The sequence below is a fragment of the Dipodomys spectabilis genome, unplaced genomic scaffold (genome assembly GCF_019054845.1).
Source record: "Dipodomys spectabilis isolate Male_0828 unplaced genomic scaffold, ASM1905484v1 ptg000073l, whole genome shotgun sequence".
Classification (NCBI taxonomy): domain Eukaryota; kingdom Metazoa; phylum Chordata; class Mammalia; order Rodentia; family Heteromyidae; genus Dipodomys; species Dipodomys spectabilis.
In genome coordinates this window covers 1191495-1218863 of record NW_024870750.1, presented here as the reverse complement: position 1 = coordinate 1218863, position 27369 = coordinate 1191495, and the positions used below count along the sequence as shown (strand labels likewise).

At 38.5% G+C, this 27369-nt stretch overlaps 1 protein-coding gene across 2 annotated transcripts in view; it reads right to left on the bottom strand.

Annotated features, from left to right (window-relative positions):
- The window catches only part of Fbxo34 (F-box protein 34), a 74879-nt gene that overhangs the window by 29884 nt on the left and 17626 nt on the right, over positions 1-27369 (bottom strand). The window contains exon 2 of one of the 2 annotated variants that reach the window (XM_042682506.1): positions 1982-2065. The exons of the other annotated variant lie outside the window; for it this stretch is intronic. The gene's annotated coding sequence lies outside the window, so the exon portion shown is untranslated. The remainder of the gene's footprint in view (positions 1-1981; positions 2066-27369) is intronic. 2 annotated transcript variants of the gene reach the window in all.

Below are 27369 nucleotides of genomic sequence, written 5' to 3'. Positions count from 1 at the left end.
TATAGATCACCATAAGAAATGTACGCATCATCTTGCCCATGTAATTGTAACCCCTCTGTACAGTATGTTCACAAAAAATTAAAATTAAAATTAAAAAAAAAAGAATATAGATCACCAATACAATCACATCAAATCCCAAGCAAACTAGAAAACTCATACTAGAGATCAAGATATAACAAATGACCATGCCATCAAACCCAGCTACTGATAGATAATTAAACTGTTAAAGAATCTGGGACAATAAAGTATCATTATTCTACTTCTCCTCAAGATCAAAGTCCATAAACTGAAGCCACTTTGTTATTCCACACATTAAAACAAAACAAACTACAACAGAAAAAAAAGGGCAAAACTCATATTCTCAAACTCACAGGTCATCTGGTTCAAATCTATAGATGGTTACTCTTTTTTTATGAAAATGAAACACTACCTTCCCTGAGTAAAACCTTTTCCTGACTTACAAATCAATTGGAGATTGGCCAAGCCTATTTGAACCTACTTAAGTTGTTGACATTATTTATCTGTTTCTATTTAGAAAGTCTATTCTAGACTTCTGAATACCAGTTGACTCACATCTATAATTCTAGCTACTTAGGAGGCTGATATCTGATGCTGCTTAAAGCCAACCTAGGCAGGACAAACTCTTATCTCCAATTAATCTTCAAAAAAAAGCCAGAAGTACAGCTGTGGCTTAAGTGGTAGAGTGCCAGCCTTCAGTGAAAAAGCTAAGGGACAGCACCCAGACCCTGAGTTCAATTCCCAGTATTGGGACTTCAAGATGGTAAACATACAGGTCTGTGTTTATCATTCACACAGACTTTATTTTAAAAGACATTATCTTAAGCGCTAGCAAATAAGACAAAGAAAACTGGACAGAAATTGTTGGAAGCTAGAAAATACATGAATGAGAGGCTGGGAGGTTGGCTCAGTGGTAGAATGCTTGCCTGGCATACATGAGGCCCTGGGTTCGATTCTTCAGCACCACATAAGTAGAAAAAGCCAGAAGTGGCGCTGTGGCTCAAGTGGTAGGGTGCTAGCCTTGAGCTGAAGAGCTGAGGGACAGTGCCCAGGCCCAGAGTTCAGTCCCCATGACCGACAAAAAAAAAGAAAGAAAGAAAATACATGAAGACCCTAGAATACAGAATGGTAACTAAAGCAAGCATCATGGAACATTCCCCGAACAGAAGTAGTAGGGATTTAAAGGCAAGTAGTGGTAGACTGCTTGCCTTACATGCATGAGGCCCTGGGTTCAATTCCTCAGCACTACATAAGCAGAAAAAACCGGCAGTGGTGCTGTGGTTCAAGTGATAGAGTGCTAGCCTTGAGCTGAAGATCTGAGGGAGGGCCCAGAGTTCAAGCCCCATGACTGGCAAAAAAAAAAAGGGGGGGGGGGGGTAGGAAGGATTATAACTTTGAAATATGGCCCAAATTCCTAGATCATTTCCTCTATTGCATTTAGCTAGACAGCTAACTGTCTATCAGTTACCTGGTCCTTTGACATACTGAATACTGTAAAATTTAAAAAAAAAAAAAAAAAGCAGTCTCAAAACAAAGGTATATGTTCTCACTTGGTATCTCAAGTTTCTTTATATGACTAAATCAATTTCTTCCAGAAATAAAGAAATTGTATAAACCCCCTCCCTATAATTTATCAAATTGTTAAGAGTAACTTACAAGGAAGGACATTGGAATGTCACTACACGCAGAATTCAAGCAAAGCTTGTCCAGTCAGTCTACTATTTATCCTCTGGACCCATTAATCTTCCCTAAAAAACAATTATTCTTACTCAAAAAATTCCTATATTTCCCCACTTCCCACTCCCAGATGAAGAAGGGCAGATCAAGCTTCCAAATCAGATGGAGCTATTAGGCATTTGCTTTTCGTTCTTGTGATCCCTATGCATATAAAAACTCACATGCCAGTTATCTGTTAAGTCTGTAGTTATAGTATTTGCTGATTTATGTGGTGTAAATATCTTACCATGACTGCTTCAAGCTACCAAATAATGTCCCGGAATCCAGAGTTCAGAAGAGATGCACAGTAACATTATTAGAGTATTTTTCCCTATGAATAAAATAGATATAAGTAATTTTACCATCCAAAATAACCAAATGTGATGAAACATTAAAAAGTGATGAGTTTTGTTTTTATTACTTTCATTTTTCTTTGTTTTTTTTTTTGTCGGTCGTGGGGCCTGAACTCTGGGCCTGGGTGCTGTCCCTCAGCTCTTCAGCTGTAGACTAATGCTCTACCACTTGAGCCTCAGCCCCACTTCCAGCTTTTTTCTTTTTGCTTATGTGGTGCTGAGGAATCGAACCCAGGGCCTCATGCATGCAAGGCAAGTGCTCTACCACTGAGCCACCTTCCCAGCCCCTACTTTCATTTTTAACACCTAGATTTTTAACATCAGTTAAGTTTGTACAAATTTCAGTATCATATTTTGTCGTTAAAAAAACTAAACAAGGGCTGGGAAGGTGGCTCAGTGGTAGAGCACTTGCCTTGCATGCTCCAGGCCCTGGGTTCGATTCCTCAGCACCACATAAGCAAAAAGAAAAAAGCCGGAAGTAGCGATGTGGCTCAAGTGGTAGAGCACTAGCCTTGTGCTGAAGAGCTGAGGGACAGCGCCCAGGCCCAGAGTTCAGGCCCCATGACCGGACCCAAAAAAAAAAAAAACTAAACAATTACTTTTGTGTGTCAGTCCTAGGGCTTGAACTCTTGCTCTACTTTTGTAGCCTTCCACCACTTTTTTTTTTTTTTGGGGGGGGGGGGGGGCGTCCGGTCGTGGGGCCTGAACTCTGGGCCTGGGCACTGTCCCTCAGCTCTTTAGCTCAAGGCTAGGGGTCTACAACTTGAGCCACAGCACTACTTCTGGCTTTCTTTCTTTTTGCTTATATGGTGCTGGGGAATTGAACCTAGGGCCTCATGCATGCAAGGCAAGCACTCTACCACTGAGCTACTTTCCCAGCTTTCTACCACTTTGAACCATGCCGCCAGTCCAGCATTTTACTTTTCTGTACAAGTTGGCTTTGAACCACAATCCTTCAGATATCAGCCTCCTGAGTAGCTAGGATTACAGGCATAGCCACCAGCAAATTTCACAATTTCTGATCATGATAATGTGAGCCAAGCTTAGGATAAAAACCAGACCTTAGCCTCACCCACTAAAACCCTTCCCAAAACACTGACAGGCCCTCACTTCTAAGCATAGGAAATTGTAAGAGGCTTCTCCTGGGAATAAGATCACAGGAAAAATGCAAAGATTCTAATAACTGTCCAAACTAAATTTGCCCAGTTAGGTCATCCATCAATGATATTCATTATTAGTTGTTAAGCCCAATGGTGCTTATGACTACTTGATAAGCTCAACTTACAGATTTAGAACTCTAAGTGGGGTTTTCAGATTCCTATTCTGTAAGAGTAAGAAACTGGAGAAATCATTTTTGCTACGTGACAGGGGACAAATATATAAGACTTCTGTATGCTTCTTGTTGGTTTCCCACAGCTATTTGCATGCACTGATAATTCTGGGTGGCCCACAAATTATGTTGCAAATATTCAAATGGCCTTGGTAAAGAAAAAAAAAAATGTTTCTCACCAGAAACTGTCAATAACTGCTGGACATCTAGCATAAAAGACAAGAAAGAGATGAAAAAAACATGTATACTCTCCTATAGTCTCTGCTTAAGGATCCATGTGAGTCAAAATTGGATGCCTCTGAAGGTGGTTTTTAAATGTACTGTGAACATTTGCTAATTTTAATCTATGAAATAAACTAACAATGCATAATAAAGATGTACAACTTCTAATTCATGCCTAAGCACAGGAACTGAATGTAGATAAGGAGATGAGAGATGCTTACTTTTCATTGTTGCTTCTAAAAATATCTTATAGAAGTACAGAATAAATTACATGCATTTAATATTTTGGGACTAGGGCTTGAATTCAGGGCATAATGTTCTTGAACACTTTTTTTCACTCATGGCAGGCATTCTATCACTTGAGCCATGCCTCCAGTTGCAGCTTTGTGCAGGTTAACTAAAGATAGGAGTCTCACAGATTTATCTGCTGAAGGTGGCTCCAAAAGGTGATTCTCAGATCACCCTGAAGCTGGTGACCAATGGCTCAAGCCTGTAGTCCCAGCTACTCAGGAGGCCGACAGACTTGGAGGTTGGCAGTTTAAAGCCATCCCAGGAAGACAGTCAATTGATAATTAACTAGCAAACATGCCAGACTGGAGGTGTTGCTCAGTGCCAGATTGAGCAAAAAGGCTGATTGAGAATGCAAAATTCTGAGCTTAAGACCTAGTATCAGCAAAAAAAAAAATATTGTTTTTAAATCATGTATATTGGTATGAATGGTGAATTGAAACTCCTTGTGCAAATACATAGACAATTATAGCAGAAAGAGATGAGATAGAGCAGTAGCATGTGTTATCAAAAGTATAAAAGGAACCTAAAATAATGAGATCAAAAGGTGCCTGAGAAAAAAATACTGTAATTAAAACTTCCTGGAACTGGAGGCATGGCTCAAGTGGCAGTTTCAGTCTTGAGCAAAAAAACCAAGGCAAGAGGGAGGCTTTGATTCAAGCCCCATTACCTGCATAAAAAATAAATAAATAAAACGTCCTTGACTCACAGGTAACCTCAGTCCTATAGAGTGCAGATCTAGGAATAGGAATTTCCCACAAGCAATCTCAATGATTACTCAAACCCCAAAGACTAATGCTGTTGTTTCTCACCTTAGAGAAAGTATACTTGTGAGAGGTAGTTTTTGTCTAGCATCACATTTTCTGTTTGTCATTTTTTTCTAAGTTGTTCTCTCCAATCACTTTATGATCACCCTGGGTACCACAACAGATAGGCCTGATCCCTGATACCTTTATGACAAAGTATTTATATTATTCCTTAGGGGCTGGGAAGGTGGCTCAAGTAGTAGAGCGCTAGCCTTGAGCTAAAGAGCTGAGGGACAGCACCCAGGCCCAGAGTTCAAGCCCCATGACCAGACCCAAAAAAAAAATAAAAAAAATAAAACTACTCCTTAGAACAGCAGAGCTTTCAAGATAGGTAACCCCCAAGTAAGGATAATTACCAATAACTGCACCTTGGAGCTAAAGAAAGCATCTCTTTTTTCCACCCTAAGAGATTACAAAATAACTTGCCCAGAAAACAAGAGAATCAGAACTGTGATCATGACTAGACCACAGCAGTAACTAGAACACTTAAACTGCTACTTTTTTTTGTCAGTTGTGGGACTTGAACTCAGAACTCAGGGTGTGGGTGTTGTTCTTGAGCTCTTTCACTCAAAGCTAGTGCTCTACCACTTTGGGCCACAGTGCCACTTCTGGTTTTTGAGTGGTTAAAACTGGAGATAAGAGTCTCACAGGGACTTTTCTGCCTGGGCTGGCTTTGAACTGCAATCCTCAGATCTCAGCCTCCTGAGTAGCTAGGATTACAGGTGTGAGCCACCAGCACCCTGGCAAACTGCATACTTCTGTACCCACCTCTAATTCTTCTTCTACTTAAACCTAAAGCTCAGCCAGGTACTGGTGGCTCACGCCTATAATTCTAGCTGTTCAGGAGGTTGAGATCTGAGGATCAAAGTTCCAAGCCAGCCTGGGCAGACAAATCTGTGAGATAATAAACCACCAGAAAATCGAAGTGGAGCTACAGCTCAAAGTGGTAGAGCCTTGAGCAGAAAAGCTCAGGGACTAAGTGCTCAGGCCTTAAGTTCAAGCCCCACAACTGATCAAAACAAACCAACAAAAAAAAATTCATGACTGTACTAGGAAGATGGCTGAAAATAAACTGAAGTGCCATCTGATCCCATGACATTATACCACATAATCTTCCTCTGCTATATTTCTTTCCTAAACTTTCCTATTATTCTCACTATATTCCAGTCTTGCCCACATTCTTCTCTGGTTGGACAAGGATCTGTAGCTGCATGTGATACCCAGCTGTCATGTGACACAAAACCTGACTTCAGGAAAAGATGATTACCTCAACCTCAGAAGTTTAAACCTACAGGCTTATACTACAGTATAAACTCAAGTTAATTTCAGTTTTTCCTCTACAAGGTAACTGTTTCTACTTAGCATTATGAGAAACTCTAAAATGTGCCTTTAACCTAAAGTGGCAGCAATCAATTTTTCATACCTTTATCAATTCTAACACTAAAGTTGTTAGTGCATAAATTTAAATTGCAATATGCAATACTTAATTTTAACTGAGATACCATTTGTTTTTAGCTTTCATCTTCATATAGTTTAAGGCTATAGCTAGAAAAATTATCATGATAAAAGTTTACAAAACACAGCTCTGTCACATCTGTTCCCCTCTGGATTAGATAACAGTGATGGGTATATTACAGACTGTTTAACAAGGAATTTGTTTTAGCACAGAGAAATAAGCCAAGATGCAGACATATTATATATAGTCCAGCCAAAGGAACTACACATGTTTTCACTTATTTCCTTAAATGTGATTTATTTGAATTTGTTATAGGATCATTTCTGGATTGAAGGAAAACCAAACAGGGTTTTGCAGGCAGGCAGGCATGAAGAAACCTTAAATCTAAAAAAGATTCCTATTACACTTCAAATTGATGCAGGGTAGGCAAACATGAAGGTAAAGTTCACCTTTCACATCTTCATTATGACTAATAATGGAAATGACTTCGTTTCCATTTTCAATTAGTAAAGTCTGGTGTTAATATGCCCTGTAGGTATATGAACAGTCTTCACCTACAAACTAACACCAGTAAAATACTCCCATGACATGAAATGCTACTTTTCTCTCAAACTCACAACAAAAACAATATGCTAGCAGAATTTACTTGTTTCTCAAAGTCAAATTAAATTTTGCCAATTTATACAGAGAACATTTTTCCAGGTTAATGGCTGTTACCAACTTAATCTTACTCAAAACTTCATATTTACACTGCAGTATCTTAGATTACTAACAATCTCTCATGACTTTTATAAAGTTTACTGACTGCAAGAACCTCATCTGTTTTCTTGCTACCTCCATCCATTCAAATAGCATCCTCCTCCCCAGTTAGGTAGTTTTTGAAATAGTTTGCTTTTTCTATCCTGAGTTTTCCCAATCTATTTCCAAGGGTTCAGACAATTTTTCTTTCAGTGACTAAATCTCCCCCTGGGAATAACTGTCATAACGACTATTAAAAACAATCACTCCTAATACTGACTGATAAGGATCTAGAAACTCAAGAATGCAAATCCCACCCTACCCAAACTAAAGACAAATGCATTACAAATGGAATAACAAGCTCCATTTGAGAACTCCAGCAGTCTAGCTTTCCAATTAAGCTGAATTTTGTTAGGATTTCCTACTTTACAGCCAGCTAATCTATGAATTACTACATGTCAAGCATGGGGGCAAAGGGGGGAGAGAAAGGCAGCTTAATTGTAAGAGTGCTTACCTAGCATGCACTATACCCTGGACTGATCCCCAGCACTACCACCCCCCCACCTCCCCACACATAGTTTATCTCATTTAGGCCTGCATAAAGGTACTTACCTATAATCCCAAACAGGAGGATCAATTTGAAGCCAGCATGGGCTAGACACAAGAATTCAAGGCCAGCTTGACACAGGAATACTAAGTCTCAAAAAAGAAGAGAGAGGAAAAAAAAAAAGGAGGGGAGAGAAGACATGAAGGAGGGGGAAGAGAGTGGGAAGGGAGAAAACAAGTCACAGGCACACAAAAAAATCTCAGCAGCAAATGCTCTGGTATTTTTAAGGTAATGCAGTCAGCCTCCCAACAGACCTTCTGTTTCAGAAATATTTTGGGGAGAACATGTGTTGTGTGGGTAATTTTTGTTCTTGGCAAGCTAGTCCTTCTGCTTAGGAAAATCAACAGCAGATAACCTCAAATAATAGGTGTTTTCCTACATCCCCTCAATGCAACTACTTACAAACATAATTCTTGCAAAACATGTATATATACATATATACACACACATATATGCACACACACATACATATATCCAAATGAAAATTAGTAAAAAAATAACTAAAAAGAAATGAAAACAAAAATTTTATCATCACATTTTGCTTCCATCTAGCTTACTCAGTATTTCAGGAATGTGATATAACTTCAGGCCCCCATCTACACATAGTCCCCCAACCCCTCATAAAAATGTCCAGAAGTTGTTGTTTTTTTCCCCCATCAACCAGAACCAACCTGATCTATTTAACATTTTTTTGTAAAGCTAAAACCTTTGGCAGTATATAAAGCAAAAATCATTCACGCACACAGGAGTGTCACTATATAGCCCATGTTGCTCTAGAACTGGCAATACTCCCAACTCAGTTACCAGTACTATGATTAAAGGCATGAGCCACCACACTTTTTCCCCTTAAAATGTACTGTTACAAAAGTCCTAATCACAACTTATTAAATGCTATAATCTGCAAAATGTTACCAACATATTTTCAAGAAGTCTGCGACAAACATATTTGTTAAGAAATTATCCATAATTTCTATTGACAACAATGACACAGGTATTTCTAATACTGATGTAGTTAGAAGGAAATGCTAAATTTCATAAAAGATTAGGAAAAACATACTGTTTGTAACCATATCATGCAAATACCAGGACCCCAAAGAATAATCACTGTGGAGCATTTATAGAAGTATTGGTATAACCCCACAGAATCTTTTCACAGATAAAGATGAATGACAATGTATCTCAAGTAACAGAATCTGCCTAGCAAAGAATCCCAGTACATAAAAATGAGGAATGAAGTGAGTAACAACTAAAGAGGAACCGATATTCTTGCCAGAAGATATCTTCACCCTCAATCCATTGGTGAGGATTAAAGTCCAATTTTTTTTTTCCCCTTGGTCGTGGGGCCTGCCTGAACTCTGGGCGTGGGCACTGTCCCTCAGCTCTTCAGCTCAAGGTTAGCAGCTCTACCACTTGAGCCACAGCTCCACTTCTGGCTTTTTTTTCTGCTTATGTAGTGCTAAGCAAGCACTCAACCACTGAGCCACCTCCCCAGCCCCTTAAACTACAATTTTATTCTGACCTTCAAACTTATTAACATTTAACACTTATGATATGGTACAGAAAATTATACCTCAAGCTAAGAAAACAGTTCTGGCTTACACTTCTATTCCATTAGCTATAAATGAAGAAATTATACTATAAATTATACTTACTATAAAATAACCTTAACGGTATGCAAGCAAATATACTACAGTAGTATTGTACTTTTAATCAAGCTAAGAAATAATAACTTGATGATATGCAAATTTATTAAAGCAGTGTAAAGCTTTTTATCAGTGAATTCTGTAAGAACTCACTTTTTATACTTGGGTGTGCCTTAAGTATCAGTAAGTTCTGATTTACCCCATACATTAAATATTTTATTCAGTGGATCTCCTGAAGGACAATCTAACTCTAAAAGTAAGCCACTTAAAGAAGATGATACGTATAGTGCAAAAAAAAAAAAAAAAACTGGCTTTGGCGTCTTACAAGATATACTTGCAATTCTAGGCAAAATACTTGTTTCTCTGATTCTTCATTTGGGCTTACAGCCATATGAGATTGCCATATATGTCATTAAGTATCAGTTCTTTTAAAGGAAACAAAGAGAAATCCAGAGCTAACCTCCTAAAGCAATATGGAAAGTTTTATGATTTCTGCATTATATTTCCTTTCTCCTTCTCTATCACTTGGTAGAATCAATTAGTGTAGCACAAATATAGTTTCCCTTCTTGTCAAGACAAAAGCTCAGTAATTTAAAACATAGTATCCAGGAGGTGCTAATGGCTTAATACTGTACTCGTACCTACTCAAGAGGCTGAGATCTGAGGATTGTAGTTTGAAGCCTGTCCAGGTGGAAAAGTCTGTGAGACTCGAGATTCCTATCTCCAATTAACCACCAAAAAGCTAGAAGTGGAGCTGTGATAGAGCTGTGTAGTACTCAAGTGGTCTTGAGTAAAAAAAAGTTCAAGGGCAGCTCCCAGGCCCTGAGTTCAAGTCCCAATAACAGCATTCCTTGCCCTCCCCCCGCAAAATCAATCAATAAAAATAGCCAGGCGTCAGTAGGCTCACACCTGTAATCCTAGCTACTCAGAAGGCTGAGATCTGAGGATTGTGGTTCAAAGCCAGCCGGTGAAGGAAAGGTAGAGCGCTCACTTTGAGCTGAAGAGTGCAGGGACAGCACCCTACCCCAGAGTTCAAGCCCTACAACCGACAAAAAACAAACAAACAAACAAATAAATAAATAATAAAGAGCAGTTGGTTACAATATATTGAAGAACCAGATGAAGATTTAGAGCATTATTCCTGGATTTTAATTCACCTATTTCCTAGCAAAATTTTTCCCTTGTCACAGAAACTAAGGGCTCTTTGGGAGCAAGATAACCTTGACTATTTAATGTTGATGGATTTTTTTTTTTTTTTTTTTTTGCTTATTATGATTATCTGAAATTTTGAATCATAGGAATTTGGGCACTTTAAGAAAAAAAAAAACAAACTTGCTGTCTCTTTCACCTAAATCAATGTCTCTGTAGAAACAGACTTTTTGGTAATACAGTTCTTTTCATAAGCAATGTAGATTAAGATAATAATGACTACCATTGTGAAGATGTTTGTGGGGCTTGGAAGGGAGCTCAGTGGTAAATGCTTGCCTCACATGCATGAGACCCTGGGTTCGATTTCTCTGCACTACATAGACAGAAAAGGCCAGAAGTGGTGGTGTGGCTCAAGTGGTAGAATGCTAGCCTTGAGCTGAACAGCTGAAGGACAGCACCCAGGCACAGAGTTCAAGCCTCACAACTGACAAAAAATAAATAAATAAATAAATTTTAAAAAGGTGTTTGTGACTTTAAAAAAGATAAATAAAAAATAAATAAAAAGAAGCAGATTTTAAGGAAAAAAATGTTCCTATGGATTTGTGATTTATGGTGAGATTTGCTCTCTGCCAAAAAGCTGTAATTTAGGAAAACATTCTGTTTCAGAAGAATTTTAAAAAGCAAATAAATTTATAAACAAGTGCTCAACTGCAGACATGAAAAAAGTGACAAATGCAAACATATTCTAGTTGACTAGGACCAATACGCAAAAAATATGGTAAATAATCCAGGAACACAAAGGAATAGAAGTAGAAAACAGATCTGCTAAACAGTAAGGGTGGAAAAAAAGAACCATTTTTTGGTCACTCTTCTGTCACACCCTTTTATTCTTAGACATACAGCAAGCTGTTTAAAAGAACAATGGTAAGGTTATTAAGAGTATCTTCCTGCTGTAGAAAAAAACATACATAGTAATTCAGAGCAATTAGTCTAACTTTCATGAGAGCAAAGGTTGGAGTCAAATGAAATGGGGTGGATACAATATTAAACAATCTTGGAATTTAGCTAACTAACAGGATATAGGAAAAATATTCCTAATGCCAATACTAAGTTCTCTTTCTCCTCATGATAAAACTTTTCACTATTTGAAAGCAGTATTCATAAGAAAGTCATGTTTTACAAAGATCTAAATATAGCCCTTCTATTTTTCTGTGCCAGTCCTGAGGACTGAACCCAGGGCCTGAGAGTTGTTCCAGCTAAGTTTTTTGCTCAAGACTGGTGTGCTCTACATTTGAGCCATGGCTCCACTTCTACCTTTTTGGTGGTTAATTGAAAATAATAGTATCATAAGACTTTCCTGCCTGGGTGGGCTTCAAACCAGATCTCAGCCTCCTGAATAGCTAGGATTACAAGTGTGAGCCACCAGCACCCAGTAATATGGTCCTTTTTTTAACCACCAAGATTTGAAAGACTATATGTAATTTCTTCATATAATCTGCAAACTTAAAATATATGTACTGAATGTTACATCTGATACCTTGTAATTTCCAAAAGGCTGCTGTGCAGAAACAACTATAGTAGAAACCTTTAAAAATACATAGGCAGCCAGGTGCTGGTGACTCACTCCTATAATCCTACTCAGGAGGGCTAAGATCTGAGGGCCAAGATTCCAGGCCAGCCCGGACAGGAAAGTCTGTGAGGCTCTTATTTCTAATTAGCCACCAAAAAGCTAGAAGTGGAGCTGAGGTTCAAGTAGTAGAGTATTAGCCTTAAGCAAAAATAACAACAACAACAAAACCTCAGAGACAGCACTCATACCCTGAGTTCAAGCCCTAGGACCAGCAACTCTTAGAGAAACTATAGAGAAAACGGCTACACAAACATCATTTAATGTAAGTAGAAAGTGAATGAAGGCAACAAACAGCAACATAAAACCTAATGTCTTATTTGTGGCATATATTCTACTGCTTTTATTCCTTAGGAAAAAAATCATTTTCCAATATGGTTTTCCTAACTCCATTTTCCTAATTATAATAAAATCCACAACATTAAGCAATTATTTTGAAAGCTTAGTGTTCATATAACTCAACTTTATAGCTTACTTTCAACATATAATATAGCCTCAAATTGTTTTTCAAATGGGAAAAAAGGACTACGTATTACATACATATACAGGCCTTTTATCTAGAATGTGAAACTTCACCCAGCTACAGTACTAGACTACATAGGTTTAAAATGTGGCATTTCCTGGGCTGGAAAAGTGGCTCAGTCGTAGAGCGCTTGCCTTGCATGCATGAGGCCCTGGGTTCTATTCCTCAGCACCACATAAGCAAAAAGAAAAAAGCCGGAAGTGGTGCTGTGGCTCAAGTGGTAGAGCACTAGCCTTGAGCTGAAGAGCTGAGGGACAGCGCCCAGGTCCAGAGTTCAGGCCCCATGACCGGACCCAAAAAACAAAAACAAAAACAAAAACAAAAAAAAAAAAAATGTGGCATTTCCTTTCAGCAGTATTTTATTTAATGTTTGCAGCCTAAACTAATCAGTTTGGTTAATGCTTTATTGATAAGCTTCAAAAAAATGTTAGAGGTATGAAAAAATAGCTTTAACAATGATAACTATGATTTTACAAATCAAATTAATGAAGTCATATACCTAAGTCTTTAAATCTAAGGCTTCACTGATTTAAGTAGAGGATAAAATTCATGTTAGGAGAAACGCCACTACTAAACTCAGTGAAAATGTTTTTTTTTAATAATACTGTATTGATATACAGAGGGATTAGTTAATGAAGTAACAGTGTTACTCCTTCCTTCCCCCTAAAATATCTTTTGAGGAGTTGGAGGTACTGTTGGGTTTGAACTCAGGGCCTCAAACTTGGGGACTTACTTGCTTGGCTAGCACTCTGCCACACAAGCCACAACTCCTGCTTTTCTGTGCCTGGCTGCTTTCAAAGGACAATTAACAAATCTTAACATTCCAAGTAGCTAGGACTACAGGCATAACCCACCCGCACCCTGCTTATTACTGATACTTTAAAGATTCATATTTTATACTCAAAAACTGGAAGTGGCACTATGGCTCAAGTAGTAGAGTGCTAGCCTTGAGAACTGAGAGGCCCAGGGACTACACCCAGGCCCTGAGTACAAGCCCTACAACCAACCAAAAAAATTATTTTAAATCACATTTCAGCTGCAGCGACTTTTGTGGGTGTTTTTGTTGTTGTTGTTGTTACTGTTTTAAGATAACAAAGGCTAATCTTGAACTATGCAGCCCATGCTGAGACCTCAATCTCAAACTTAGTATACTCTTGCCTCAGAATACTGAGATTACAGTCACGTGTTCTGATACCTGAGTTAGGTGAATCTGCTGCTCAAACTAAGTTTTTAAAAAATAAGGCTTGTTAGATTTATATATACATACAACAAATTGACTTTAGGCTGTTATACTTAGGGGAGGAGTCCAATGATGTAAGTCCTTTGAACAACTAATGAATTCAGGTTTTTATCAAAATTAATGTATGCATTATCCTGCCCATGTATGTTCACAAAAAAAAATTAAATTAAAAAAAAATTAATACCAGGCAGCGGAAACATGTTCTGGGGGGGTAGGGGAAGATGAGAAGAACACACTAATGGAGAGAGGACAGGCGTGAGCAAATACAATCATATCCAAACCACATTATATGTAAAAAATGAACTAAGTAACTTGAGGGTAGAGATGTTAGAAAAATGAGGGAAAACTTTGGAAGGTGATGACATTGTATTCATAATCTGAATTATGGAATTAAAATCCCTTCGTATACTACATAATAAAAATATTAATTTTTTAAATAAGGTTTCTCAGTCCATTTTTTTTAGTCGGCCGTGGGGCTTGAACTCCGGGCCTGGGCGCTGTCCTTCAGCTCTTCAGCTCAAGGCGAGCACTCTACCACTTGAGCTACAGCGCCACTTCCGGTTTTCTGGTGGTTTATTGGAGATAGGAGTCTCACGGTCTCTCCTGCCCGGGCTGGCTTTGAACCACGATCCTCAGATCTCAGCCTCCTGAGTAGCTAGGATTACAGGCGTGAGCCACCAGCGCCCGGCTTCTCAGTCCATTTTTTTATTTTAGAAGAATCACAAAAGGTGATTCTAGGTTTATGATCTCCTGCACCCAATTTATTCTAGTAATAAAACCAATTATGGTAACTCCCACCCAAAGTAACAGAGGTAAAACGAGATCAGATTGAAGGTCTCATGCATGCTTAAGCATATACTCGACTTTCCTAGAAGCATTCAGCAAGTACTCACTAGTGTTTACTCAAAAACTGGATTCAACACTGGATCTTGGTTACAAGGACTTCAAATAATTGCTGGCAGGTTGTTGTTTTTTTTAATTTACTTACTTTTTTTTAATTTTTTTACCAGCCCTGGGCTTGAATTCAGCCTGGGCACTTTTTTTTTTTACCTGCTAAAGGCTAGTACTCTACCACTCGAGCCACAGTACCATTTCTGGCTTTTTCTGTTTATATGAAACTAAGCAATCAAACCCAGAGCCTCATGCATGTTAGGCAAGCACTCTACCACTAAGCCACATATACCCAGTCCAGTTGGCAGGTTTTTTTTACTGTATTTTCTTTTCAAACAACTCAAGTTTCAGGGTGATTTTTCCAAAATCATACACAATAATTACTGAACGTTACTATGATTTAGATATAGGTTGAGTATATACATCAAGGGTCCATGTGTTAGAAGTTTGATCCCTGGTATTGCAGGTTAGGAGGTAGCGGGCCCTAATGGGAGTCTTTAGGTTATTGGAGGGCTCTTTCTCAGAAAGATTAAGGTAGTTCTTTAGGAGTAAGCTGCTATAACAAGTCAAAACCCTGATATACATGCTCTAATGTCATCCATCATGAAGTCCTAATCAGAACTTGCAGTACTATAACCTAAGTAAACACTTTTTAGTTTTGCTTGTACTGAGACTTGAACCCAGGCTTTAAGCCCTTGCTTTTTTTTTTTTTTTTTCTCTAATCATGGCTGGCACTCCACCATTTGTGCTTTGTGCTGGTTATTTGGGGACAAGAGTCTCTTGGATTTGGCTGTCTGAATTGACTATGAACCATGGTTCTAAAATCTCAAACATTTTTTTCTTCATCAAGTTATCTAGGCTCTACTATTCCAACAATGAAAAACACTCCAAGACAAATATTATCTCACAATCCTCAAATGTGGAATGTAGAGAGAAAGGATAAAACTTCACCCAGCTATGACAGGAAAGTCAGAAAAATGGTTATTGCTGGGAATGTGGCTCAAGTGGCAGAGAGCCTGCCTACCAAGCAAGGGCCTCTGAGCACAAATCCAAGTACTGCCAAAGGAAAACACAAGAATCCTTTAAGAGCTGGAGGCATGGCTGGCTCAAGTGGTAGGGTGCCTGCCAATGAGCACTGTCAGAACCAAGTTCAAGTCCAGATTTCAGACTTAAGCAAAAAAGCTCTGGAATAGCGCCCAGACCCTGAGTTCAAGCCACAGAATGGATGGACACGCACATATTCGTGCGTGCACGCGTGCACACACACACACACAGAAAGCAAGAGAAAAGGCATATATATATATATATATATGTACACATATACGCACACACACTACATATGAGAGCTAAAATGTAAACCTCCTAGAAACGTGTATTTATTATGACTGTGGACCAGGCAATGGCTTCTTAGATATGTCACAGAAAAATACAAGAACAGAAGAAAAAAGGCCACTGGACTTCACTGTAACAATTTTAATCAAGAAAAAAGAGGGGAGAAAACAAACACCACAAATGAATAAAAAATAGTTTCTTAACAAAGGATCGATTGCTATGTGCATATGATCATATAAAATAATGTCTGGGGGCTGGGAAGGTGGCTCAGTGGTAGAGTGCTTCCTTGCCTTGCATGCATGAGACCTTGGGTTCTATTCCTCAGCACCACACAAGCAGAAAAAGCCGGAAGTGGCGCTGTGGCAAAAGTAGTAGAGTGCTAGCCTTGAGCTGAAGAGCTGAGGGACAGTGCCCAGGCCCAGAGTTCAGGCCCCACATCTGACAAAAAATAAATATTGTCTGATGAAATCTGAAACAAAACTCCAAGAAACAAAACCAAGTGGTAGTTTTTTTGTTGTAGTGGTGGTTATTGCAGTTTTTGTTGCCTTTTCCTTTTGTCTTATTTGTCTTTGGGAGGTAAGAGGAGACACAGAAAAGGTGGAATGGGTGAACAAATACAACAGAGGTACTCACTAGACACTATGTAAAAAATGAAGGGTAAGAATGGTAGGGAAAAAACTGGGAAAGAGTGAGGGAAGGGGAGACATGGTTCAAAAAGAATTTTATTTATTACCTGACTCATGTAACTGTAACCCCTCTGTATATACAATAACAATACAGTAACAAAATTTTTTTTTAAAAAGAGGGAATAAAACCCACAAATGAAAATGAAAGTTTCCAAACATATACTTTATGACATACTCATATGCAATATATATAAAGAATGCTTATAATTCAATTATACAAAGAAAACCCAATTTATAAATTAAAGGAGTTGGTAAGATTCATGCATACATCATGCCCTGGGTTCCATCTTCTGAGAGAATAAACAAATTGTGGTTCAGGCATACAATGGAATATTATTCAGTCATAAAAAACTGTAGTACTGATGCATGCTACAATATGAATAAACCTTGATAACATTATTCTAAATGAAAGACTGAGGGCATATTATATAAAAGATAATTCTAGTTAATCAAGAAGCTGAGGTTTAAGGATCAAAGTTCAAAGCCAGCCTGGGGCAGGAAAGTCTATGAGACCTTTTTTTTTTGTTGGTCATGGGGCTTGAACTCTGGGCCTGGACGCTGTCCCTCAGCTCTTCAGCTCAAGGCTAGTACACTACCACTTGAGCCACTGGGCCACTTCAGGTGTTCTGAGTGGTTTATTGGAGATAAGAATCTCACAGATTTTCCTACCCAGGCTGGCTTTGAACTGTGATCCTCAGATTTCAGCCTTCTGAGTAGCTAGGATTATAGGCGTGAGCCACCAGTGCCCAGAAGTCTTTGAGACTTTTATCTCCAATTAACTACCAAAAAGCCGGAACTAGAGCTGTGGTTCAAATGGCAGAACACCAGTCTTGAGCACAAAAGCGCAGGGGCAGTACCCAGCCCTTCAAGCCCCAGAACCAGCACATACATGTGCACACACAACATATTTATATAAACTATATATAAGCATTTATATAATATATATATATAAAAGCATATCTACCAGGCGCAGGTGGTTCATACCGAGATATGAGGATCATGGTTCAAAGCCAACCCAGACAGGAAAGTCCATGAGATACCAATTAACTACCAGAAAACTGGAAGTGATGCTGTGGCTCAAAGTGGTAAGCTTTGAGCAAAAGAACTCAGGGACAATGCTCAGCCGTGAGTTCAAGCCTCACAACCAATGAGGGAAAAAATCTATTTAGTAAAAAAAAAAAAAATAGCTTTTAAACATATCTATGAAAAAAAGATGAATGTGGGAATGTGGCTTAGTGGTAAAGCACTTGTCTAGCATGTATGAGCCCTGGGTTCCTCACATAAACAGAAAAGGCCAGAATTGGCGCTTGGCTCAAGTGGTAGAACTCTAGCCTTGAGCATAGACACTCTCAGGGACAGTGCTCAGGCCCTGAATTCAAGGCCCATGACCAGAAAAAAAGAAAAGATATATAACTATATAAAACACTTGTATGAATATCTAAGGCATATACATAATATATACAGATAGAAATATTTAGTAGTTGTCACCTAGCACTAGAGATTGAGGGTTGAAGACAGTGTCATGAGTATAGGGATTATTTTTCCTATCTTCATGATAGCCAAATGATACTCTCATGACTTAGTCACATGTTCTAAAATTGGTTAGCCTGAGAATTATACAACTCTGAGTAGCACTCAGATGTACATTTAAGTGGATAAATTATGTGGACATAAATTATATTTTAATAAAGATGGTAGTTAAAGTAATAGTAATTATACCTACAAAGTCCTGTGAAGGAGTATTAGATAATAAGGAAATTATAAATAAATTGTAATTAAAGAAGATATGACAAATCAGATGCACATGCATTTTAAAACAGTATGTGGCATGTCTGAATAGCTACCTGTAACTAGAACTCAAAAATACATGAACTAGATTGACAAGGATAAAGTCTGTACCGACTTTATGAGGTGTGAATGATTACTATGGTCCCAGAGTCCCACAGAATACCCTTATCCTTGCCTAAAAATTGCTGATTACAACACAAATCATTGTGTTTATTCAATCCTCTACAGTAATCAACCACATGCACATATAAATATGTTTGTTGACTGGACACTAGATGAAGTAGTTGAGTTTACAAATGTTTTACAATACTGGTTTTTTTCATGTATGTGTGTGTGTGTGTGTGTGTGTGTGTGTGTGTGTTAGTCCTGGCTTTGCATTCAGGGCTTGTGTGCTGTCCCTGAGCTTTTTTGCTGAAGATTAGCATTCTACTACTTGAGCTACAGCTTCACTTTTGGCTTTTTGCCACAATTGGAGGTTAAGAACTGCATGGACTTTCCTACCTGGGCTGGCTTGGACCACAATCCTCAGATCTTGGCCTCCTGAGTGGCCAGAAGTACAGATGTGAACTACCAGCACACAGCTTAATACTGAGAAACTTTAAACTCTAGATCACACTAAGAAACAGCAGATGTGAGAAATGAGATTTCCTGAGACACTTACTTTCATATTTAACAGAATGAGATTTACTTAGTTATTAAAATTATTGCTATTTTGTATATGCACACCTCAAGCCAGCCCAGTGTAATATGCACAGAATTTATTGGGTTTTAAATACTAATAAATCGAGCACCAATCATATGACAGGCATGTCTGAGTCCTATCACCTGCCCCTTCTCCTCTGGCTTTGAAATATCGCTTTTTTTTTTTTTTTTTTGGGGGGGGGGGGTCGGTCATGGGGTGTGAACTCTAGGCCTGGGTGCTGTCCCTGAGCTCTTCAGCTCAAGGCTAGCACTCTACCACTTGAGTCACGGTGCCACTTCCAGTCTTTTCTGTTTATGTGGTGTTGAGGAATTGAGCCCAGCACCTTATGCATGAGGGGCAAGCACTCTACCACTGAGCCACCTTCCCAGCCCCTCCTTTGCAACTGGACACTCCTCTTGTTCTTCTCCTCTTCCACCAAACATTTCAAGGTTTCCAGGATTAAAGGTCCTATCTTTATTATGCTAGCTCTCCAAAGGCAATTTCACCTGACCCTAATAATTAGTAACTTCAAGTACCATCAAGCTGGTAGTAGTTCCTCTACATTTCATCTTTAGCACAAACTTTGCACTGAGCATCAGAACCTATTTCTAACTGCCAACTCCAATCAGAAATTGCACACAAGTCCCTTTCTATATTTTCTCTTCAAATGGCACCAATATTCATTCAGAAGGCCACACCAATAACCTATGACTCCTCCCTTAGGCAACTGCTCTCAACTTTACCTGCACATTAAAATCCTGAAGGAAGAGAGGGAGGGAAAGAAGTGAAGAGAAAATTCTCTGATATCTAATAATAATGACAACAATAATCACATTTTATGTTAACACAAATAGATATAAAGTGTTAACTAAAATACTGGAAGCATTATAATGAGCGCTATCTGTATAAAGAAATATTCTGAATTTTTTCTGAAGTTTTAAATCAGAATTGGCTCTTTCAGAACTAGAGGCATGGGTGGGTAGACAGTACAAGGCCCTGAGTTCAAGCTACTGGCAGTTACACATACAAAACCTATAGAACTAATCTTTCCTAAAGCTATTTTAATAATAATTTTTAAATTGTTTACAAGTCCTTCTAAAACAAACTTACAGACTTTAGGTTCAAATATCTTCCTAAAGTCATTTGGTAAAAATTGTTTTTCTGGTCCTTGAACTGAGTGCCTGGGCACTGTCCCTGAGCTTATTTTTGCCAAAGGCTGAACCCTACCACTTAAGCCACAGCTCCACTAACAGCTTTTTTAGTGCTTAATTGAAGATTAAAGTCTCACTGACTTTCCTGCCTGGACAGGCTTCAAACCACAGTCCTCAGATCTCAGCCTCTTAAGTAGCTAGGTTTACAAAGCATGAGCCAGTGACACCCAGTTTGGTACCCATTCTTATAGCTGCTTTATACAGCAGGACATTTAAAGCTATTAAACAGATATGTCACCACAATCATGGCCTTTTTGTTGAAATATAGACCAAGGGTAGAAATATCACAAACTAGAGTGTAACGTCTACTGTTCAAAACCAATCACCAGGGTTGGGAAGTTGGCTCAGTGGCAGAGTGCTTGCCTTGCATGTGTGAGGCCCTGTATTTGATTCCTCAACACCACATAAGCAGAAAAAAACCAGAAGTGGTACTGTGGCTCCAGTGGTAGGGCACTAGCCTTGAGCTGAATTGCCTCGAAGGACAGCGCCCAGACCCAGAGTTTAGCACTCACGACCAACAAAAAAAAAATCACCAGTGAGGGAAGAAGGTTGGGGCAGACTCACACCAACATACACAAAATAACAAAAGAAATGTCTTAAAAGTATTTTGAAATGAGACTGATATCAAATGAGACTGATATCCCTACTGATATCAAAGCATTCTTGTGTATCTCCTCTTTTGAAGAGCACAAAATACAGAATATCTTATATTCTGAGGTTTTAGGGGGGGTTATTTTGTTTTTGCCAGTCCTAGGGTTTGAACTCAGGGTCTGGGCACTGTCCCTGAGCTTCTTTTGCTCAAGGCTAACACTCTATCTACCACTTAAGCCAAAGCACCATTGCCAGCTTTTTCTGTTTATGTGGTGCTGAGGAATCGAACCCAGAGCTTCATGAATGCTAGGCAAGCATTCTACCACTAAGCCACATACCCAGCCCTCGAGTATTTTTTAAAGAGTAAACTTTAAAACAGCTATTACCTTCCAAAGCATACTGCTTTGCATCTCACACCCAATGAAGTTTGACTGCTTTTTTATTGAAAAGATGTGAAGGGATGAGCCCGTGCTAAGTCCAATAAGCTTATTTAGTTATAGTCATGCTAGTAGAGAACTAACACTCATGTTCCTCTCCCATACAGTGTTAGGTGCTTTCTCATTCAAGACATGCCAAAGGACATAATAAAAGTACTGCCCTTCAATCCAAAAATTCATATGGAACAATAAAAGACCCCGAATAGCAAAAACGATCCTCAACAGAAAGAACACTGCTGGAGGAATATCAATACCAAATAAATCCATAGTAATCAAAACAGCTTGGTACTGGCACAAGAACAGACCTCAGGACCAATGGAATAGAATTGAAAACCCAGAAATGAACCTACAGACCTATAGCCCTCTAATCTTCGATAAGGGAGCTAAAAAAATAGAATGGAAGAAAGACTGCCTCTTCAGTAAATGGTGCTGGCAAAATTGGTTAACTACTTGTAGAAAACTAAAGCTAGATCTTTATATATCACTCTGCACCAGAATCAACTCCAAATGGATCAAACACCTCAGAGTCAAAGCAGACACTCTGAAAACATTACAGGATGGATTAGGAGACTAGGTCTTGGCACAAGCCGAAATTTTCTTAATAGAGACCCAGAAACACAACAAATCAAAGAAAGGTTGGACAAATGGGATTGCATGAAATTGCAGAGCTTCTGCATGGCAAAGGACATAGCTAGCAAGATCAATAAAAAGCCCACGGATTGGGAGAAGATCTTCACTAGCCATACAAGGGACAAGGGTCTCATATCTAAAATATACCTGGAACTCAAAAAATTAAATCCCCCAACAACAAATCTTCAAAGAAACAACTGCCCAATAAATAAGTGAGCTAAAGACTTAAAGAGAAATTTCTCTGAAGAGGAAAGAAGGATGGCTAATAAGACACATGAAGAAATGCTCAACCTCATAGCCATAAAAGAAATGCAAATCAAAACAACATTGAGATACCACCTCACCCCAGTTAGAATGGCTATAATCAAGACCTCTAACAACAACAGATTCTGGAGGGGATGTGGACAGAAAGGAACCTTACTGCATTGTTGGTGGGAGTGTAAACTTGTTCAACTACTTTGGAAAGCAGTATGGAGGTTCCTCAGAAGACTCCACATAGAACTCCCCTATGACCCAGCAATTCACTTTTGGGCATTTACCCAAATGTTCACAAACAAGACCACACTAAAGCTACCAGCACGACTATGTTTATTGCAGCATTATTTACTATAGCTAAGATATGGAACCAACCCAGATGCCCCTCAGTAGATGAATGGATCAAGAAAATGTGGTATATATACACAATGGAATTCTATGCCTCCATCAGAAAGAATGACATTGCCCCATTTGTTAGGAAATGAAAAGGCTTGGAAAAAATATTAAGTGAAGCCAGCCAGGCCCAAAGAAACATAGGTCCCATGTTTTCCCTTATTTGTAATATCTAGTATATGTCTGAGTCAAGCAGAAAAGGTCAGATAAGTTGATGTTAGGGAAATGAACCCTAAGATATGTATTCAAATGTTTTTTTCTTTCAGGTGATTATTTCTAACACATTTATAAGATTATTTCTTTTTTGCTTTGTATGTCCCTCCCCCATGGTATAACCCCTGCTTTCACTGTATTTGATGTCGGTATAATTTGTGGAGGGGAAGGGGAAAAACAAATCGTTTAAATAGGGATACAGGTGGACCCATTGCAACAATGAGATGTACAAGTTGTTATGTCGAAAACGAACTTCACAACTTCGGTGGGGGGGGGGGGTGGGAAGGGGAAACAAAGGAGAAGGCTACAATGCTTGATAAGAAATGTACTCATTATCTTGCCCATGTAATTGTAATCCCTCTGTACAGTATTTTCACAATAAAAAAAAAGTACTGCCCTTGATTTACAGGTAGACAAATCCCTACAGTGCCAAGGAATCTGGTTTACAACTTTGAATTATCATTTTACCTTATAATTCTGCTTTATATAAAAGGCCATGCTTTTATATTTAAATAAAAGTTTTAAATTTGCAAAGAATTACCTCTGTAGTTTCAGAATTACAATTATTTGGTATGGCCAAAGGTGATTAAAAGCTTAATAGAACTAAATCACTTATCCTAGACAGAATAATATCCTATAGGGAATACCTAAGGTATAGTGTAGAAAAATGACTTTTCAATATAAAGCCTTTTGAACCATTTTTAAATTTTATCTTGTACATACATTCACTCTAAAATTCTAAAATGAACACCTCTACATTCAATCACTAACTTACAGGAAATACAAAACACATAAAAACATACTGAGAGGTAGCTTATGGTAGCCCATGTCTTGGGAGACAGAAGCAGGAGAGGTCCTAGGACAGCAAGTCTGAGGTCAGTTTATATAGTGACACCCTTCAAGAAAGGAAAAGAATAGGAAAGAGGAAACATATAATGGCGAGGGGGGGGGGGAGGGGGAGAAAGGAAGGAGGGGATATAATCATTAAAACCCAGACTCTGAAGGCCAAGGATGTAGTTGAGTGGCACTTAACTAGCTAGCATGTGCCAAGCCCTAAGTTCATCTCCTAGAATTGCCAAAAAAAAATAAAGATCACCTTTAAAAAAAAAAAACTAGACTCTGAGAAATTCTTTCTTTTTTTCCCCCCCCAGGGCTGAAGACCGAACCCAGGGCCTTGTGCGCGCCAGGCGGGCGCCCTTCCGCTGGGCTAAACCCCCAGCCCCAAGACTCAGAAATTCAAAAGACAAAATACATATTCTTAAAAATTTTTTAAATTACTAAGGAAAAGAGAAAAAAGAAATGAGATGAAACTTACAAATTTAAAGGAACTTAAAGGTTATTACCAATCACCTACCTACAAGGTAGAAACCTTATATGGATCCTGACTCAAAAGTATTACCAAAAGAAAACTACTATCTTACATATGGTTATTTGAACACCACCCCAATAACATAAAGGAATGAATAGGGACCTATACTTAAGGTTGCTTTTTATACATATATAGATATATATTAAAGAGTAAAAAACACATACATAGTGTTTGCTGGGCATCAGTGGTTCATGTAGATAATCTTAGCTATTTAACGAGGCTGAGATGTGAGGATCATAGTTCAAAGCCAGCCCAGGCAGACAAATCTGTGAGAATCTAATCTCCAATTAACCATAGAAAAAAACTGAAAAAAGCTAACTTGGGTAGTACAGTGCAGGCCTTGAGCAAAAAAAGCCAAGGAAGAATGAAAAGCCCTGAGTTCAAGCCCTTGTACTGAAAAGAGGAAAAAATAAATAAAATAACAAATAACACTGTAAATACAATAGTATCTACTCTGGGATTTGCTTGAAAATATAAAGGAGGGATATGGGAGGGGAATAGATAAAACAAATAAGAGAATGAACTGATTATTTTTCCTCCCACACAAGTGGAAAGCTCATAACTGCTAGTTTACGACATGGATCCCATCTACTTTTGTGTTTAAAACTTCTTTTGACAAGTTAAAAAGTCAAACATTTGCAAAATATAAGTATTTCTATATGAATAAAAAAGGTTACTTATAAATGATACCTCTGCTTGAATATATTTGAGTTTTAGATGACAACTAAATGACGATATCTAGAATTTGCTTCTTAATTTTTCAAAAGATGCAAACAAGAATGGCAAATGTTGGTGTCACACGAACTGGTACATACACAGAGGCTCATTGCTCATTTTTGCTCATAGCTTGTTTGGAGTTTTCTTCTGACAATTTCAAAAGAACTAAACATGGTATTATATTAAATCTAATGCCCCATTCCCATCCAGAGGGCCAAAACATTGCTATCGGAAGTAATTTTTCTCATTTTTCCAAAATTCAGTTCGCTTAGAAATAAATCAGGATTAACACACAAAGTACATGCTATACCATGTGCCATGGAAGCTAAAAAGTCTCTCTACTTGCTAAGACTTTACTATCTGGTATAAGAAAAACATGCATACAGAGTTGGGAATGTGGCTTAGTGGTAGAGTGCTTGCTTAGCATGCATAAAGCCCTGGGTTCGATTCCCCAGTACCACATAGAAAAGGCTGGAAGTAGCACTATGGCTAAAGTGGTAGAGTACTAGCCTTAAGCAAAAGCAGCTCAAGAACAGTGCCCAGGCCCTGAGTTCAAGCCCCAGGTCTGACAAAAAAAAAAAAAAAAAAATGCATACAGCCAGCGACAGAGCTCAAGCCTATAAACCTAGCTATGCTAAGATCTGAGGAGCAAAGTTCAAAAACAGCCTAAGCAGAAAAAGCCAAGACACTGTCTGCAATTAACCAGCAAATATTCCAGGCTGAAAGTGTAGCTCAAGTGGTAAAACAAAGGTGGGGAAGGGGGAAAGGATGGAGGAGGGAGAAAGGCATAAGGGAGAAAGAAGGTAGAAAGGGCAGAATGGAGGAGAGAGGGAGGGGGATAGAGGAAAGGGTAGGGAAAGAGGAGAGAGATGTTACGTACCCTGGGCTGGAATCTTCCTGCATTAGCCTCCCACTTGCTGGGACTATAGGTGTATATTACACACCCAGTATAAAAATAACATTTGAAGAACCTGATAGTCTACTAAAAGTTAGCTTTAGCAAAATATAATTTATGTAATTTATCTGAACCAATTTAGACTAAAAAGAGAATTATAAGAACCACAAAAAAAAGCTGTACAAAAGGAACCAAATTACTGTTTTCATTACTTTCTTTTTCACCATTAGGTTAAAAGACACTTTATTAGAGCTGGGCATGGTAGCTAATTAACTAGCACTCAAGAAACTGAGGCAGGAAAACCATTGAGGCCAGCCTGGGCTACAGATATTATAGTAATAGTAATCAGCAGCAGCAGCAGCAGCAGCAACAGCAGCAGCAACAAAAGATTAACTAAAGACATGTTTCTACATGTTAAGGAATTTGTGAGAAAATAGAAAACCAAAGAAAAACTAATGCTAAATTTAACTTCATGCTCTAATTTTAATTTTTTTGTTTTGTCACAGGGATGGCAAACTCCTGAATTTGAGCAATCCTCTCATCTCAGCCCCCTGAGTACCTGGAACTAAAGGCACACCCTCAAGTTCAGCTTATTTCAGATAATTCTTGAAACTCTTGTCTTCCTCTTCATTTACTACAAGGGTTACTTTACACCTAGCCCATCACTATCCTTTTAGAATTGATCTAAATAAAACGAAAAATCAATGCATGTGCATCATCTGACTTAACATTACATTACCAAACTATGTCTTGTGTTTTCAAGGCATTTTCACCATATTAGGACATTGGAAGTACTTCCTTAACCTAAATGTTCTACCAGGCAAAAAACTAGCACTACCTTTTGTCATCCTGTATCTCTTTCCTCTCCCCCCCCCCCCCCACACACACAAAGTTGACCTTTGTTCCTTCTTGCATTCTGCTCTAAGTGGGTTAGCTAGAGATCCAGATAGGTGGGTCAATGAGGACTCAACAACACATGTAAAATTAAGATAAAGAACCCAAGTAATTCTGTTATTCTGCTTTTTGTTTTTTGTGGATTTTCTTACTCCTTTGTCACTGTTTTTCACTGGATTTCTGTACCTTTTGTCTTGTATGTAGGTTTATCTGCTTTGAGGAAGGTTAAGGGGAAGCACAGAAATGGTGGGACGAAGAATGAATAAATGCAGGAGTGATACTAGACACTATGTTGAAAAAGAACTGTACAACTTGTGGGGAAGGGGGGTCAGGAGGGAAAAACTGGGAGAAAATAGGAAAGAGGTGACACTGTAGGAAAAGAATGTACTCATTACCTGACTTATATAACTAACTACTCTGGTACATCACCTTTACAATGAAGGAGGAGGGAGAAAGGGGGGAGGGGGAGGAGGAGGAGGGGAGGGAGGGAGGGAAAAACAGCCCAAACAATCAGAAAAGTGAAGGTAGGGAAAGAGAATAGACTGCTTAGCTATCTTGACTTTGGCGTTAAGACTTTTGAGTATATTCATACAACTGCCAAAAGTTACTGAACTATCCATTTAATACTTGTGCATTTTCTATGTTCATTATGCCTCAATTTAAAATGCA